Source organism: Equus asinus, chromosome 12 (genome assembly GCF_041296235.1).
Source record: "Equus asinus isolate D_3611 breed Donkey chromosome 12, EquAss-T2T_v2, whole genome shotgun sequence".
Taxonomy (NCBI): Eukaryota; Metazoa; Chordata; class Mammalia; order Perissodactyla; family Equidae; genus Equus; species Equus asinus.
In genome coordinates, this window is record NC_091801.1 from 81,918,688 (window position 1) to 81,931,639 (window position 12,952).

At 40.7% G+C, this 12,952-nt stretch overlaps 1 protein-coding gene across 13 annotated transcripts in view; it reads right to left on the reverse strand.

Moving 5' to 3' along the window:
• Positions 1-12,952, reverse strand: part of TRAPPC9 (trafficking protein particle complex subunit 9) — a 623,416-nt gene that overhangs the window by 412,071 nt on the left and 198,393 nt on the right. The window lies entirely within an intron of this gene.

The window sequence follows — 12,952 nt, forward strand, 5'->3', positions numbered from 1 at the left end:
AGATTCTAAGTAAGAAGTTAGCTGGATTTTTTTAATGTAGAAGCTTTTATTCAAAACATTAACTGGAAGGAGCACTTGATGCCCAGCCCACCTTTACCTTCGGGCTTTTGTGTGAGCTGCTCCCTCAGCCTGGATCGCCTCCCCTCCCACTGGGGTGGCTGGCTCCATCATGCCACTTTAACTTAGTCTAAAGGCCACCTCCTCACCCAATTTGAAGAAGCCACTGCTCTCTGTTACAGGACCCTATCTAAACCTCTCAGATCACTGCCATCTGATCTTTTTCTTCCTTGGTGACATTACCTACCAGTCTAATCCAGGACTTATCCTAAAGTCCTTTCTTTGTCTCAGAGCCCAATCGAATCCAATAGGAAATCTTGTTAGCTCTCAGAGTATATCCAGAAATGGCTTTCGTGGCACCACCCTGGTCTGAGTCACTGTCACCTCCCTCCAGGACTAATGAAGAGGCCTCCCGGCTGCTCTCCCATGTCACTGTGGTTCCTTTACCTTCTACTCCCCCCGACAGCAGTCAGAGTTGGCCTATGGAAATGTAAATCGCATCATGCCCCTCCCACAATACCCTGTTTTACTTAAGGTCTCTTTGCACAGCATAATAGCTGCATGAGTTTGAAGAAAGATGCACCAACTTTGCTTTTTCAGACGAGAAAAAACTGCTGACAACAGTGTAGATAAGTATCTTTTGCATCTCAAAAGAAACTGACCTAATTATAAAATAGAGCCATTTCTAAATTAGATGGAGAGAGCTGCCAATTTTGAAGAAACATTTGTTAGGAACATAACCATGATAAGTTAATTTTTAAATGACTTTCATTAAGTAGAGAAAAAGCAAACTCAAAATACAATTCCAGACGGTGGCAATAGCATGGTTTTTGAATTCCTCAGACTCCCAACATAAAGTGGACAGAGCAGCAGACAGCAACACCAAAACGCAGTTACAACTAAACCAGGGGTCAACAGAGCATCACCCCCAATAGATAAGCAGGTGAGTACCAACCCCCAGTAGCTCCAAGACCTTTTTGGTGTCAGGGCTTGTGCAGTAGAGAAGAGGAAGTGGTGGGGCACCTGGAAAAATGCCAAGGAAGACCCTGAAATCCCCAGCAAGTGTTCCATGGAAAACACGGCACGCCAAGTGGGGAAACGGCTTGATTGGGAGCAATCTTGTCCATTCCAAAAGCAGACGGAAGCAAAGAGTCCACGAGGAAGACTGAGGGAGGCGGGGAAAGATAGCCCTGGAAGTTCCTGAAACTGACACACCCAGGCTGTCTGCCGGGACAAGGGTCCAGGCCGAGGAGAAGCAGCCATGAATGTAATCGAAATTAAGACAGAGAAATTAGAGATGAAGGAAGGAGAAGGTCCAAATAAACGCAGGAGGGGGAAAAGGAGCCAGGAAACCTCAGAAAGCAAGTCGCTGCATTTCAGTCACCAGGCCACAACAACAGGAGCTGTCAAAAGTTACCATGACCATGCCTCCTCCTGCAAAACTAACCTTACTAAAACAAGTGAGAGAGAAGCATCAAACCCATAACAGCTTCAAGCCCCATCCGAAGTTATCGAAGATAAAAAGAAGAAGAAAGCAGAGCAGAATAAAACTCTTATATACAATGAAAACATGCCAGAAAGATAATTCAGGAGAAATAATCAAAACTGAAAGATTCTATTTCAAAACAAGCTAAAAGACATTAAGGAAATGATACAAAGATATAAAAGATGAAAGAAAAACATAAATCAGAATTAGAAATCCTCAAATGAGGTGACAAAGGAAAAATTACAAATTAAAACCCACTTTATAAAAGTACCATGGTTATTTATGTAAGATGGTGACATTAGGAAAACCTGGAGGAAGGGCATATAGGAACCCTTTGTACTTTCTGCAGCTCTTCAGTAAATCTAAAATTGTTTCAAATAAAATATTTTTTAATTAAAAAAATTTTTAGGAAATGAATACTAAACCATGAACACAAGAGCAAATAAACAACTGATTATGCCTTATGAGAAAAAGGAGGAAATTTTTCATCAAAAAATAAAAAAACACTAATTCAAAATAAAATGACAAACATTGAAGATTAAAGAAGGCCCAATATAGAGATAATTGCAGTATATAAAGAAGAAAAGCAAATCAAGGGAAGAGAAATACTAAAACCTACAATTCAAGAAAAATTCTTGAAATAAAAAAAAAGATCTGAAATAAAATACTGAAAGCACACCACAAAGCTAAAAATATCAACGAACATAATAATTTATTTTTGTAAAAATACTGGAATTTAAGAAAAAAGTTCTTTGAAAAAAGATTAAGGAAAAAGTATCTAAACAAACCAGCAAGTTAATTGAAAGGGAAAGAAAATCAAATTATCATCAGATCGTGACAGTAACAATTTAAGAAGACAGAAAAAAATACAGTAACATATTTAATACACTTGAGAAAAGAAATTGTGAACCAAACATTTTACATCCATTGAAACTGACTTTAAAGTGTAAAGAACACAAATAAAGTGTTAACATGCAAGAACTCAAAAAATATTGTTCCCACAAGACTATCCTTAGTAATCACTTAGATGATAGGTTTAAACAATCAAAATTACTATACTAACAACTGACATGAGTACTGGTGGTGAGCATTAAATCTGTAGAATGAAACAAAAAGAGAGTTAAAAAGAGAGAACAATATATAGCAGCTATATGCTCAGGGAATGTAGATACATAGTGATTGATTAAAAAAATAGGAAGAGAATGGGAAGAGCAGGTACAAAATTAATTTTCCTAATTTTCTCATTAAGCTGATGGTGGTAGAATTATTATTATTGTGAGACTGTTGCACATGTAAGGCAGGATAAAGCAAATGAGTAATTAAGGGATGTTCTATTTCTATCTGTTCCTGTGTCCTCGAGAACCAGGATTTTCAGTATAGAGACAGACACACGTGCAATATAAAAAAATTAATTAAACAATATTTTAAAATCCGTATTCTTGAACTTGAATTGAAACATCAGTATGAATTCATAATGTATTTTAGCTTAACAAAAAGAAAATACACAATTATATGCATATATAAGTAACTAGCCGTATCCCCTAAAGAGACTTAGAAACAATGACCAACAGGGTACAATGAGCATCCCTAGAGACTAGGCCATGGTCTGGAAATACCACTCCCCACGAAAAGAAACCAGAGCTTCTCAAGAAATGGATAATGCCAAGCCAGTGGCAGGAAATGTACGAGATGAGCCTGGAAACATCCTGTCATAACCAAATAGCAAGAAAACTATCAAAGACTACTAGGCTCATGTCAAAGGTCTCTGAACCAACATGAAGAAGCGCCCACTGGCTGACGATGGGACAATTTGAACTTGAAAAAGCAACAGTAATTGCAACTGATTGATACTCTTCAAATATGTTTAAATCCATACTTAATGGATCCAATTTATATATTTAATCCATATTTAAATCCATATTTAATCCACATGTTCATAATAACACTTTTTTAAAAAAACAACTAAATGACCACCTGTGGAGGATAAGAATCAACCCATTATCCTGAAAACTGGTAAACAAAAGAATCAAGCATTTAAATTCCATCTCTTATATGAACTGTACCACTGGACAACCAAATAATACTTGAGGCAACACGTCTCTTTATAAAAGTATTCTAACAAGTGAAAAAGAAATTATAAAATTGGAACAATACCATTTTACAACACCTAGTCCAGGATTTTTCAACCTCAACGCTACCGAAATTGGGGGCTGGACAAATCTCTATGCTGGGGCTGTCCTGTGCATGTAGGATGTTTAGCAGCATCTCTAGTCACAAGATGCAAGTAGCAACCTCCCCTCAAGTTGTGACAATCAAAAATTTCAAATAACCCCAAGAGTGGGAGGGGGCAAAACTGTCCCTGATTGAGAACCACTGATCTAGCCAATGAGCATTAGCAATTACTAACATCACAGAAAGGGAAACAACTAGACATTCCCTATCTCCTGATGGAAGAACACAAGACCACGTTTAGACTTGCCAAAGGATCAGAGATGAAGCTGACCAAGCTTCTGAGAACAGGAGAACATGTAAACTGCACCATGAGTGCAGAAGCAAGGAAGCCCAAGCTGCAGAGAACTCCTCAGGTCAAATGTCCCAGGTTCTCCGACAGAGAAATAACACGGAAAAGGAAGGAGTGGGGGTACATTAAGAGAGACTTAAATTTAACTAAGTGGGCAAGACTAAACTATTATATTGAGCAGCACTTGTGTGATAAATCTATAAATAAGCAAAAGAAAGTGATTACTGAAAATCAGGAGAGTGTTTCCTTTTGGGGAAAAGACAGAGCACATGAGAGGCTACTCACATAGCCGGCAGTGTTCCAGACTTTAATTCAGGTGAGAGTTATAAGGGTGTTACCTTATAATAACTGAAACTATACATTTGTTTTATGTGGCTTTCAGAATCCGTTTTTTTTTAATTTCCCAATAGAAAGGTTTAAAAATATAATTCCATTTTTATTCAAAAAACTTAAGTGATTTTTCAACTAAGGGACTCACATTTATGTGTCTGACCTTTTCACTATTCTGGGACACCATTCCATTTGCAAATAAGTCTATTTAAATTAACTAACTCCCAACTAACTAAAGAGAAGACACCAGCTGAATTAGTGAGTTCTGTAACTGTAGTTGTATTATTTAAGAACATAAAGAAATTGTCTGTTAAGTTATTTTCAAGTATTTGGTGTTTGCTAAGAGAAACCATCTGACATATAGGAGAAGTATACCTATGTCAAGTATGATAGACTTCTAGTGTAAACCAGGCCAAGAGAACAAATTACCAGAGGCAACATGTGCAAGAGGCCAAAGTTAATATTAATTTTGACTTCAGATGCATGGAAACAGACACAGGAGAAAGGGCAAATGGTAGAAAGTGAGGTTAGCAAGATACCAACTCATATCTGTAAGGTACTTTATAGTTTATAAACTTACCCCATTTTAAAGAAAATCAATGAATAATCTCCCTAAGGTCACATTGGCAATAACTCATCCCAGGACATAAGACCATGCATGACAGGGCAATAAATGATCCGAGGCAGAATACCACACACAAAGGGACATCCTTTTAGTAACTTGAATGGATGGATGGGTGGGTAGAGGGGTGGACGCATCCCACAAGCAGCTCAAACTGAATAGACACAAATGAACTTCAGGAGATTCTACTTCTGATAACAGCAGGCTAGACAACTCAGACCAAGTCAGCCACTGAGAACACAAAGTAGTTTTAAAATCTCTTCAAGGCACTGGAGAGCTAACAAGGCAGTGAAGAACTATGGGGCCACGATCTGGCAGAGAAGGAAATCCAGAGCCATGAGCCTAGCATTAAATTTCCCCAGAGGTGCCTGCAGATTCCAGAGGAGTTGACTGAGAGGCTGAGAATACAAGCAAAGCCTTTGACATATTCACAAGACTAGGTGGGAAGAACACTGGCATTCAGTGTCCCCCAAGGAGAATGGATGGTAAGTCCCAAAAGCTTTGAGTGGGACCCCAAAGGATGACACACTAAGTAAAGGGCAGACTAGAAAGAAAGCAGCCTCACAGGGACCAGAGCCCAGCTTTGAAACCGGTCAGTCCCTGCAACTGGACTCAGGCAACTCTTCTACCAAAACATATTCCTTGTCACCCTCTATTCTGCCCTGTGTTTTCTCATCTGCATGTGTTTGCAATTCTCTTCCCTCTAATTGTGTCTCCCAATATCCCAAATTCTTAGTCTCAGTTCAAATGCATTCTCTTCCATCATGCCTCCGCTAGTCACCCTAGCTGAAAGCCAGTACTCCTTCCTCTGAGATCCAACACCTTGTCTACCCTGAGACCTGTGCTCAGTGCATGTAGCCCTGGATCCAGGAAGACAGGCTACACGGCAGGGCCACGGGGTAGGGAGTCAGACAGGCCAAGGGACTAAATCCTGGCTTCTCCACCCTATGGCTGAGTGGCCTTTACCAAATTACTTAGCCTCTTTAAGCTTTAAATTCCTCATCCCTAAAATGGGAACAACTAGAACACATAAATTGTGGGATTATCTGGAAGAATGAATGAGTTACTGCATATAAAGTGCTTATCACGATGTCTGATACCTGGCAAGCATTCATCAAAAATAGCTATTATAATTACAGCAATTTATGCACGTCTTAGATCCCTTACCAGACTATAAACTCCTTGAAGAAGAAATTCATGTCAATCACTGAATCCCCCACAGTAGCTGGCACAGGCTCTAGCAAATCATAAGCCATCAGTAAATGTTAAATAAATGAATTAATAAATTACAGGGTCAAATGCAATACTTAGTTTACACACCATGTTCAACAAAAATTTCATCATCCCAAGGTCACATTTAACAATCGACTCCTGGTTGGTTGAAATTTCATGATGTGTCTTTGTTAAAAGACCCATTTGCAAAGACTCAGTCCCAAGCTGTTAGGTTTGACTGAGTTTTTTCTCTCCTTTTTCTCATTCTCCCAGCACCATGAACACAATCTATAAAACCTCTCTACTATACCACAGTGCCTGCTGTGAAGGGAACTAGTATTATGAACACAGACATTTGCAAAACAACCTCCATATTTTTCAGCATCTTACCCTAGAAACTAGGTAAGCGGAGCTTGTAAGTGAGCATGATGCTGAAGACCACTAAATGTCACTCAGGCCCCTAGGTCATCCTCTGCCGAGTTAAGGCCTGGTGCCCAAAGGGATTTTAAGTGCCATGTCATCTCCCTCTCTCTGTCTACAGACACACACACCCCACAGGATCTGGGATACAGCCTACTTTGCTCTTCCCTAGAGAAAGCTCCCATCATTAGCAAATTACACAAATGCCAGTAAGCTCCCAAAGGACTCAGATTCTTTTTTGCCTTGGAAATATCGATCCTATTTTACATTTATACAATGCTCAATTCCTCATTTCTGCAAGTGGTCTCAAGGCGTTGGACTGTAATGGGAAGATGCAGTGAACAGCTGGTTGCTGGCTGCCAGGCACTCCTCTTTTCCTTACAGAGCAGCTCCTTCTCTACGCCAGGGGTGGCCCTGATCCAGCCATGGCCAGAGATGGAAATGTCCCATGTACAGTGGCTGATCCAGAGGATGGACAGAAGACCCAGGAAGGGTCACACGGAGTCTTTCCATGGATTTGATCTACAGATTGAGGGGAGGGCGTGGGGAGGGAGTGTTGTCTTCCTTTGAATCATATGTCATAAAGATACAGATGGAGCCTTCCTAAAGTCATCTTTCCCGCCATATTGAGAGACTCTGAGCAAGTCACACAACCCTACAAACCTCAGTTTTCTTGGCTCTAAAAGTGGAACCAACTCAAGGGAATCAATAAAAAATACAACTCTGCAATGTCTTAGAACTGGAAGGATCTAGGATGTGGGCACTTAGCAAAAAAGGCTAAAAATTATATCTGAAATTTAACTCCTTTTCAGAAAAACCTCAAAACCTCAAAGAAACCTCAAAAATCTATAATCTTCAAGCTCAGAAAAACACTTAAAAAGCTACTCTACAGCTTCATTATAGACTAAAGAATTCTGCCCTCTAATCCAACTGAGGATGAAGGAGACAGGTAATGTATAAATTATAAATGGGGACAGAAGGCCCCCAGCTCAGGTGGAGGCAGACGCCAGCCTCTGGAAGGTTGGAAGATGAGCCCTCAGCCCATACAAGGACAGGGCTGGAGGGAAGACAGGCGCAGCTGCAGAGAGTGGCGAGAGATCAGATGGAATGAACGTAGTGAGCAGGGAAGAAAATCACAGGGAAGGCCTGTGAAGGAGAAGCTCTCCAGCTGGGGCGACGTGGAGGGGAGAAAATTCTGTTCAATCATTCGGCCAATTTTCCTGCCAACAGGCTATCACAAATAGAACAGAGAACAGACTGGGATGGCAATTAATAGGAAGACAGGACCAAAAAAGTTACAAACCGATGAAGGCAGCCCAGTAGGAGGACCAAAGAGTTGAGTGGATTCATGAGGACAGAGGGTATTTAAGAATCGTATGAGTCTGGTAGGCCATCATGAATCAAATTGAGCTTTCATAGTCACCATTTATAGCGCTCAATTTTTCTATTAATAGCATCTCTGTGGACAATTCAGAAACACAATTTGGTATGCTAAAATAATACTTCTTGCTTGAATTCAGCTATATCACAACCACGGTGACAATTGGGAGAAATGACAGCTGAAAGCAGGATTTGAGTGGTGGAAAAGAAAAGCACAGTCACAACAAATATACTAGTAAGGGTTGGTAACTGAGTGTTCCTCACTATGCACTTGGCACAGCACTGGGCACTTGGTACATGCCATCCAACTATTCCTCATACCCTGCTAGGTAGGCAGATTTTATCAGTTCTATAGATGAGGAAGCTGAGATTCCGAGAAGATCAGTAACTTAGTAAGTTATGATGCACAGTTCATCAGAAGCAGAGCCAGAACTAGAATTCAGGACTGTCAGATTAGTGAGTACCCAGCAAAACTGGGACAAACAACATATGTCAGTCCTAATATGAGCTTCTACAAAACCTCACCAGCCAGGCTGCTCTGCAGCACACCATTCATGGTCCTGTATACCCTGCATCCCGCTAACCCTGTCATAAGGAGCCTCACAATGGCTCAGCATCCAAATCTAGTGACAGGTCTCCTCGAGGAATGTGTCCATTTTTGCACACTGTCAAAAGAGACACTAATGCTTAAGGCTGAATATACATTTTTCTCTCTTGTGATAGGTATATGAAATAAAGTACAATAAAATGTAACTAGAATAAAATATATTTACAAAGGCAAAAGGAGACAACAACCTCCCGGTGGGATTTGTAGAGTATGCTGTTCTGAGTAGAATATATTTTGAAGATGTTTTTTCATTTATTCATAAAATCCACAGGTGCCAAAAAAGCCCATCTGGTTATCATAAAATATCCTCAAGAAAACAAAAGCAGTAGAAGCATTTGGCTCAGAAATTAGCCAATACTCATCCTCACTTTCCATAGAGAAAGCAGCATCCTCATTCATTCAGAAACTCTGGGATATTCTTAGAAAAGAAAAAATAATTCATGTAGAGGGGCCAGCCCGGTGGTGTAGTGGTTGAGTTCACGCACTGCACTCTGCTTCAGCAGCCTGGGGTTTGCAGGTTCAGATCCCGGGCGTGGTCCTAGCACTGCTCATCAAGCCATTGTGGCGGCGTGCCACATAAAGTAGAGGAAGATTGGCACAGATGTTAGCTCAGCAAGAATCTTCCTCAAGCAAAAAAGAGGGAGATTGGCAACAAATGTTAGTTCAGGGCCAATCTTTCTCACAAAAATAAATAAATAAGTAAATAAATAAATAATTTCATGTAGAAACAGTGGCCTTCACATGCTATTCAAACAGAAACAGTCCTCATTGCTGTGGGCAGCCTCACTTTGACACTGGTCTGCCTCTGCTGGGTGCTCTGTCTCTATCCCATGAAGGGAGCAAACTTCAGGTCTCCTGCCCTCTGACATGAGGAACCTTCAGGTCCATGGCTGCTTAATAACCACCTACTGGGTACATGAAATGCTCCACATGGTTCCCAACTTGTTGCCCTGGGCCCACAAGCCATGTGCTCCTTGGTATTACACATGCTCCATTTCGCCGTGCTAAATCTCACTTGCTCTAACACTCTCCCTCCAAAACCTGTTCTGACCTCTTGGAAAACGCCAATCTATTCACGTAAGTTTTTTCTTTATCCATCAACTCCCATAATTATGTCCATACCTACCTTCTCCAGCCATAGATTCCACGGTCTAGACCAAAGGAAAAGGATCAGATAGTAAATACTTTAGGCTTCGTAGGCCATGGGTTTCTGTCACAACCACTCAGCTCTGTTTTGGGGTAAAGTGGCTGAGAGATCCACAAACACAGAGAGTGACTGTGTTCCAGTAACACAAAGACAGGCAGCAGGCCAGATTCTTGCTGCTGGGTCACAGCTTGCTGATACCTGGTCTGGACCAATAACCTCTCCCTGGAACGCACCCATGGTTCCATTGCCCTCTCTCCTCCTCTTGTAGTCACCTGACAAGACCCCACTCCAGGTGAAACCCATCTATCCACTTTCTCCACATCTGCACCAAACAGCCAAAGGAAAAACCATACACGGAGCCAAGCAGGCTACCTTCACACTCACGACCACGCTCACCATGGCTGAGCATGCTACCACATCCCCAAATAAGTCTTCCCGTTTGCCCCCAACATGTCTTCCCCTCTCCTCACAAATCCCTACCACTCACTCCCCTGCCCCCTCCCCAAAGGTTGCACAAAGGGGCAATCAGAGGAGAGAGGAAGACCAGCACATCTTCCATCACTGCTTCCTCCACCTGCCTGCATCTATGACCACGCTTGATTCCATTTCTGTTAGTAAGGAAGAACCTGGCTCTTCCACCTCACAGGTGCTCTGTCATTCTCCTTCCTGCTCTCCTTCCCTGCGAAAGACCTTCCGGGGCCGTCTGCAGCTCTCTTCAGTTGTCTGCACGCTCTCACTCTGGGTGAAGTCCCCAGTACCAGAGCTTGTTGTCCTTACTGAGTTAAATAGTATATAATAACCTGCTGTAAGAGGTTTACAGTGTACAACTGGAGGAATTGTGACATTCATAAAAGAATCAGCACAACTGAGAGAGTGAATGTGTCCATTTACCACAGGTTTCCCTGTGCATCCTTGTACTTCCTCACTGCTGCCCTCCCCAAGTCTGCGGCCAGCCCCAGGTAACCACTGCTGTCACTAGAGATTAGTTTGAATTTCCCAGAATTTAACATAGGTGGAATCATATATATCACATACTCTGCCAGGCCTCTTTCACTCAGAACACTTATCTCGGAATAATTCCAAGTTATTATGTGCATCAGTAGTTCATTCCTTTTGTACTGCTGAATAGTATTCCATTGAATGGATATAACACAATTTGTTTATCTGTTTTCCTACTGATGCACACTTAGTTTGCTTCTAGTTTTTGATTATTACAATAAAGCTGTTCTGAACATTTGTGTACAAGTCATTGTATGGACATATGCTTTCATTTCTCTTGATTAAATATCCAAGAGTAAAATGGCTAGGTCATATGGTATGTGTATGCTTGATTTTCCAAGAAAGTTATTAATGAGCCATTACTAAGTTTAAAAACAATTTTAAAAAAATGATTCAAAAGAATAAGGAAGAAGAGCCTACCAAAAATGAGCAGACAATTTGAGAACGAACAAAATGTCACCTCTTAAAATGAAAAATAAACAGGACAATGCAAACACTCATTAAAGAGCTAAACAGAAAATTAGGCAAAAAGAAAAAATAAGTGAATTGGGAAAAAGAGGTGGAAAAATTATATAGAATGCAGTACATGGATAAAGATGAAGAATATGAAAAAATCAGAGGACCTAGAAGAGAGTGAGAACCTATATAGGCCTAATAGGATTTAGAGAAAGAGATAAGAGAGTAAACTGGGAAAAGGTAATATTTCAAGAGAGACTGACCAAACATCTTTTATAATAGAAAAATATGAATCCTCAAATTCAAAAAGCACAAAAAGCTCACCAGGACAAATAAAAAGAAACGCAAACCTAGAAATGACATAGCAAAACTACAGAATACCAAAAAATAAGAAAAAGATGTTATCAAAAATATATAGGGACATGTCCACACAAAAACATGTCCACAGATGTCCACAGCAGCATTATTCATAACAGCCAAAGAGTGGAAACAATCCAAAGGTCCATCAACTGATGAGGGGAGATACAGAAAGGTCTGTCCATACAAGAGAATATTATTCGGCCACAAGAAAGAAAGAAGGACTGACACAGGCTACAACATGGATGAACCTTGAAACATTCTAAGTTAAAGAAGCCAGACACAAAAGGCCACAGGTGGTATGATTCCGTTTATATGAAATGTTCAGAATAGGTAAATCCATAGAGACAGAAAGTAGATTAAGGGTTGCCAAGGGCTGAGGGGAAGAAGGGAATGGTAAATAGTTCCCAATGGGTATGGAGTTTCTGCTGCTTTTTTTTTTTTTGCTGAGGTCCAGGCTCAGGATCCGAACCCGCAAACCTGGCCACCAAAGAGGAGTGCACTGAACTTAACCGTTCTGCCACCAGGCCAGACCCTGGAGTTTGTTTTGGGGATGATGAAAATGGTTTGATCCTGATAGTCGCGATTATTGCACAACTGTGTGAATATACTAAGAACCACTGAATGGTCCACTTTTGATGGATGTATAGTACATGAATTATATCTCAGATCTTTTTTTTTAAAGTAAAGGGTTAGTACAACTTTCTTAGGATATAAATACACTTCAGGAAAAAAAAGATAAAGGAAAAAGACATTGTATCTAAATGAACAACAGTCACACCAAAGGCTAACTTTTCAACAGCAATGGAAGCCATTAGACAGTACGAATTCATCTTCAAAGGATTTAAGAAAGTGTAACTGCTAAATTATATACACAGCAGAACTATTTCCTAAGAATGATGGTGACATAAAGACATTTTAAGACAAAAACTGAGAACACTTACCACCAACACATCTTCACTAAAGGAACTCCCAAACAGTATACTTCAGGAAGAAAGAAAATCATTTCAGAAGAAGGGTCAGCGATGAAGAAGGAATGGTGAACATGGAAAATGGCACAACGAATATACGTCTAAACACTGCTCGCGTCAATTCAGATGCTTTCGGTGCAACAATGGTCCCTAGTGTCTGCTACGCACAAGGCAACATCATGCCAGCAGAAAAAGTCCTTTAAAGTTGCAGCCCTAAAATCTGAGAGTAGAATGTCCTTCTGGTGTCCCAGATAACCAAAGAAACGAAGGTACAACTCCCCACCTCAGGGCACACAATGCCCACTTTCTCAAAGTCATGTCAAAGAGAGGCTAGCCTGTCACCTCCACGGGAAATGTGAAAATTCACACCACAGCAAGGCCCTCTCA